Source organism: Tupaia chinensis, unplaced genomic scaffold (assembly GCF_000334495.1).
Source record: "Tupaia chinensis unplaced genomic scaffold, TupChi_1.0 Scaffold000434_1, whole genome shotgun sequence".
NCBI classification, from domain to species: Eukaryota; Metazoa; Chordata; class Mammalia; order Scandentia; family Tupaiidae; genus Tupaia; species Tupaia belangeri.
In genome coordinates, this window is record NW_006159939.1 from 2,222,376 (window position 1) to 2,229,095 (window position 6,720).

Here is a 6,720-nt window from a genome sequence, read left to right on the forward strand (position 1 = left end):
GTGGCTTAGAACTCACGCTGGGCGCGTGTGCGTGCGTGCCCAAGATCCCGAGAGGAGAATGGAGGAGAAGGGATTGCGGCATGACCATCCCCTCTGGGGGGTGATTTCTCGCTTTCTGTCTCTCTGTCTCTCTCTGTCTGTCTGGCGAGCACACGTGCCCTATAGCAAAAACCTCTCCAAAAAAAAAAATCATAATACATTTATGCCCCCAAGCATGGCTGGTATCAACCGGGTCCCCATATAGGGAACAATGATAGTGTAGAGCTTTGCAAAAAAGAGTACTTATTTCACAATAGACTCATGAGGGACGAATAATGCAAACAAATGAAGTAATATATGCACACGTATGGAGTCATGAAAGAATATTCGAAACTCTTAGCATTGTAAGTGATTTAAAAACCCTGGTGCGTTAAGCATGTACGGGTGAACGGCAAGAAGAAAGACTCAGAAAGGAGGCAGAGTCAGATCATGAATGTCCCATGAGTGCTCTCTTTATCAATATCATGTATTGATGTTTAGAAAGTTTAGATTTATAATCTAATTCCTCCATTTTCCTATTTCACCTTACCACTTCCTTTTTTACTTTAAATTAATTTAATTGGATCTACACAGATTAAGAGTATGCAACGACCAGGAGTGATGGATAGTCTTCTTTGGAACTAGAAAACACTATTAAAGAAACAGCCAGAGTGATTACAGTGTCCTTATGACATTCTAAGCAAGCATTTTCATCTTCAGCTGCTTGCTGAAAGATACCTATCAAAGAAAGTCTCATCAAAATATATCACTATAGCAAATAAGTTTTGATAGAAGGGACATTTCCCTTTTCTCATATTCTCATATTACTGAGTTTGGTTTTAGTGAAAGCAAGAACTTGATTAATGATCAGTAGCATCCTAGTCTTAAAGAAAAAATTCCCATCATCATGCACATTGTATTTTTTAGAGTGTGTCAGATCTACTGAGTAAGGCTTTTAAACCTGAGTCCAGTGGATTGGACACACCATCTCCTCCACTTCACGTGCGCAGTTCCTATTGGCATTTCTGGGATCCCAGCCATAGATGGAGGCTAACATGTGGTTCTCAGTCTTTCGGTTTCCCTGCACATAACAGGAACTGTTCTGATTATATGTGGGCTAATGCTGACACATTATGTTGTTCCAACTAATTCCAAACAGTCACATCTGAACCCAACCTACATTACCACTCTGGCTGCCAGATGTTCTGGTGAGAAGCTGTCTCCTCTGTAGCGTCATAAACCTTGATTAAAGTGGATGAAGGACATTACATTTATTCCATCATCCTTATGCGGAACAGCATTCTGGCTAGTGATTACAACTTGCCTCCAGTTGGAAAGAATAACCATTACTGTATGAAAAGTTCTGAAAGCTCAATTGAGAAAACTTGTAATACAACCGAATTGATCAACTAACTAATGTTCAGTCAGCCTGACCTAAATGAACACATCCTTTATGACATTACCTGCTTTTGTTAAGGTCCAAGAATCAGTAATATTACTTTTTAGAAGCTGACTCTCTCTTGGATCCAGATAACAAATGAGGAGAGTCATTTCTATATAATATTGCAAAAGACAAGAGGTTATGCATAACTTATTTTACCTCTACCCAGCTGCATGCTGGTTTGATTGATCCCAGATGCTAGAGAAAGAAAAGGCAGAAAGCAAAACCACATAATACATTTAAACATCTTTTTTTATTTATACCTGCATAATCAACTTGATGGTCAGTACAAACATTGAGAAATAAGATTTACCATGAATACCATTAGTCAAGAACTATCACAACTCAGCTCTTAGCATGATTAACTACGAGAAGGCTTGTGTTGAATCAGGATGGTATTAAAGAAAGAATGAGAAAAGATTTTTTTAAAGTAACAATCTTTTTATACCAAAAGTTGTGTTGTTCACTACTTAGTCTTTTGGGTTTTTGTTTGGTTTTAGAACTTTCTAAATCTAGAAACCAGAAATCAGAAAATTGACATTAGTGTAGACTTAACTAAAAAAGGAAAAATGAGATGTTCCTATGCTAAATGCAGTGTTTTCAGTGATGCTTCTATGGCAGACCTGTCAAAAAGTTTCAATTCAAGTATCAACTGCAATTGATCGATAGTATTGGGTTGTGTCAAATATGCCTTCCTACACATGATAGAAATTCTTACAATCAATTGTAAATTAAATACTATAAAAATCACAGTACTAGGAACTACATAGCAGTACAGTGGTGACATATCTGGACTCATGAGGAAAGAATCCAGGTTCTAATCCTAGGATTTCCTGAGCACATAGGGCCTCCGTGTACAGGACCATAATTTGGGCTAGCTGAGCTGAGGGTGGATAATGGTATGGAGATCTGTTAGAGAGGGCTGTCTTTCTCTTTTTCTATGTCTCTCCCTCTCTTTCTCTTTCGGTGTCTTTCTGTATGAAAATGATTTGGTCTCTCTAGTCAAAAAAGTTGTAAGTTGGGACCAACAGTTGGCATAATGGCTATGTCACTGGACTCCCATGTAGTTGACCACAGTTCGAGTCCCAGGCTCAGTGGCTTAAACTCACACTGGGCACATGTGCATACAAGCCCAAGATCCTGAGAAAAGAATGGAGGAGAAGCAATTGCAGTGTGGCCATCCTCCCGGGTGGGGGGGCAGGGAGTGAGGGGGTGATTTCTTGCTTTCTGTCTCTCTGTTTTTCTCTGTCTTTCTGGCAAATGCATGTGCCCTATAGCAAAAACCTCTCCAAAAAAAAGGAAAAGAAAAAGGGAAAAAAAAAAACATCGTAAGTTAAAAGAACAAAAAAAACAAACATTTAACAGATTGATTACCCAAAACAGTATATAAGACAAAGTTTAGGGACCAGCAGTTAGCACAATGGCTATGTTGCTGGACTCCCATGTGGTCAACTGTGGTTTGAGTCTTGAATCCGATGACTTAAACTCACCCTGGGCTCGTATGCATGCATGCCCAAGATCCTAAGAGGAGAATGGAGGAGAAGGGGTTGTGGCATGGCCATCCACCCTGGGGGGTGATTTCTCGCTTTCTGTCTCTGTTTCTTTCTTTCTGGCGAGCACATGCGCCCTATAGCAAAAACCTCTAAAAACAAAAACAAACAAACAAACAAACAAACAATGCTTATAATTTGTGGCTATGGTCACAATTCTAAATTTCAAAAAACTATTGCATTTTAAAATAAGAACTTAATGTACTGAAAAAGTTTGGCACATGTACTGTATGGAATATTATTCAGCCTTAAAAAAAAAAAAAAAAAAAAAAAAACAAGACTTTGGCATTTGGTAGAAAATGGTCAAATATGGAAGACTTAATGCTGAGTGAAGTAACCTGGATTATGTAAGAAAGCTATTGTATGTCTCCACTTAATATATACCGACTGTCCACACTCTCTGGTAGAGATTGAAAGACTGGAGGACATAAAAGCAGTGAAAATAGTTATGGATGCTGGAGACAGTGTGGAAGGAGGGTGGAAGAAGGGAAAAGTATAGGGGAGGAAATCAGGAAGAAAAAATATAAAGGCAAGACATTTGTGGGACACAGAAATGGTTTGTTACCTGTTGATAATAGCATGTATAGTAGTCTCGACTGGACTGCTCAGAGATGTGTTTCATGTTGGGTAAATTCTCTTTATAAGTCAAATGTTGTATAGTGATTGAACGTTTAAAAAAATACTACTAATAAAAATTTTTTTAATACTTAATTAAGAACTTAACTAAAACACCTCAAGTCCTTCACCAAAATGATAAATCCTTCATTGAATGAACAAAATCAGTGGCCAAAGAATGGAATTATCCTAAAGTTAATATATAGTAATTTATTCCTCACTAGAAGAAACACAAAATGACCTGAACCAACTTATCAAACAACATAAGAAGCATGAGTGGAGCTTGTCCTCTATGTGAAGCATTCATTCTTCATTCTGCCCTGATGATTGTCTTAGATGCTCCAGCAGGTAAACACCAAAGCATGTTCATCAACTCAACATTTGAAAGAAGACAGAGTCACTGGCAGAACTTAGAGATGACTATCAGGAATGAGAATTATGGAAATGTCCAAATGGAGCCAAGAGTACAAATCCAGAGGAGAGACAAATTAGTTAGTGCATCAACAATTTATTGGTGCCTACTTCATGCCAGTTGGTTTATATGGATCAATGAATACAAAGCTGATACAATTCCAATTTCTGTCTTTACTCTCAAAGATCACAAGTCTGGTAAGGGAGAAAATGAATTATAAGAAAATGACTGAGATGAATGTGAACATTTTCCTTGTCACTTCAACTCTCTTTCCTTTTTCCTCCTTCTCCCACTGCATGGCAATATGGAAGGTAGGAGGAGCACTTGACAACTTTGGCAGTGTACCCACAGGCATCTGAGGATGTGAGGAATGGGCCAAGGGGGCCTACACAGAAGATAGATCCATTCATTTGACTAGACATCCAGGGACAGGGCACATGGAGTGGATACCTGGAGATGGAGCTAGCGCAGGTGGTTGGGAAATCCTCCACAGAGTAAATTATGGAAGATAATGAGAGCCAGGCTTCTGACTCTACTGTTGAAGGGTGTACTTGTACTTAGAGGAATGAAGAAGTCTAAAAAGAACCCTGAAGTGCTGCCAAGAAATTGGATCTATTTACCTATTCAAATAAACATATACATATATATATATATATATATATATATACACACACACACACACACACACACACACACACGTATGTATATATTTTTTTTTTCCCTAATTTTATGTACTGAGAGGGTTGAGAAGCAATAGCATTCCACTAACAATAAACACATCAAAAACTCAGATCTTGGAAACAGAACTTCTTCCCGATTCCAGGATGGGTCAGGGAAAGTACAAGACAAGGCAAGAATACCTTCTGGGGCCTAAAATTAAGAAAATGCCCAAAGAATAATGAGGACATGTCAAAATTTTCCCTAATTTTATGTACTGAGAGGGTTGAGAAGCAATAGCATTCCACTAACAATAAACACATCAAAAACTCAGATCTTGGAAACAGAACTTCTTCCCGATTCCAGGATGGGTCAGGGAAAGTACAAGACAAGGCAAGAATACCTTCTGGGGCCTAAAATTAAGAAAATGCCCAAAGAATAATGAGGACATGTCAAAAGGACATAGAAATTACTTTGAATAGAGCTCCTGCTGACCGAATATAGGACATGTTTGAATGTCAAAATTGGCAATGACAGTAACAGATTAAAGACCAATGAATATGCCACAGTGGCATATACCACCACTGGCTGAGAGGCCAAAAGCCACATGAAAGGCCCAGGTTGGTACCTTGGCCAACCTGAACATACTAGGAGCGATTAAATATGGCTGTAATCCTAACAAATAGGGAGCCTAAGGCAGGGGCATTATAGCACAGTGAGACCCTATCAAAAATCTCTCTCTTTCTCCGATAAAGAAAAAAAATTAATAAAGTAGGAATCCATGAGACCATGTCAATTAAATTAAAAATAAATAAATAAGAAGAGAAGGTTGTTTTTTTCAGTTTCCTGAGGATATGTGAACTCCCCCGAGAGAGAGACAGCACCAGACTTCCCCAGTGAAGTGTGGTCATATCACAATCCTTTCTCCTACATCTTTTTACCCTGTCAGGACTTTAGGTACACACACATGCATCTGGCATGTCTTTTAAGCCACCAGAGCTGGAATTTGAACTGTAATTTGCTGTATGAGATCCAGCTCCATTAACCACGAGGCTACAGGGCCATCTAGAAAAGAGAAAGTTCTTCTTATGCAAGAATGGCAACAAATAAATGTAGCAGGTAAGAGAAAATTAACATTCAGCAACCATGATAATGGTGGTTAACGACAGTAGAAATTGCCAATAATAGCTTAAAAGTAGTGAAGGAAGGTTTAGTAACAACAGAATATAGGTGTGATCTTGATATATCTCCCCCGCAAAATATGATGATTAGTATCAGCATACAAAAGAAGAAAGGTGATCTTACAAGGACAAGACCTGGCAGACACCAACATGACCAGGTGAAAGGTTAACATCACCCAAGGGTGCCACAAATGTGAGGCACTGAAAAGAGCCCAATATCGCATCTGTGGTATTCCTGCCAAGAAGGCCTATCCTGAGTCTAGTCATGAGGAGACACTGGCCAGACACAGGCTAAGTGTCATCTATCCTATAAACAGAATGTAGATAGAGTCTAGATTGTTTAAAACTGTGAACATCATGAAAGATGGGGGAAAGGTCGATACCTATATTCAATTGGAGGCAACTGAAGAGACATAACGATGCAACATACATTCAAATGGGTTTCTGGCCAGAAAAAAAGACACTATTGGAAGAGCCAAGAAATATAAGTGTGGTGTTTTAATGATAGTTTCTACATTTTTTATGGAGTTGAATGTATTAGTCTTTTTATTACTGTGTTTTGGTTTTATGTTATCCTTACAAAGTCTTTACAACTACCAAATTTACACTATAATTTTTAATGTCAAAAAAATTTTAAAAAAAAGAAATGCAAATAGGATCTGTAGGTTAGGTAATAGTACTGCATTGATAATCTCCTGATAGGGGAGTGTCCTTATTTAGGGAAACAGCATGATATAATATTTAAATGCACCATAGTATTTAGGGGTGATGGAACATCACGTCTGGAACTTGCTTTCAAATACTTCAAAAAAAGACTAATGGTAATGAGGATATATTTTGCAAAGG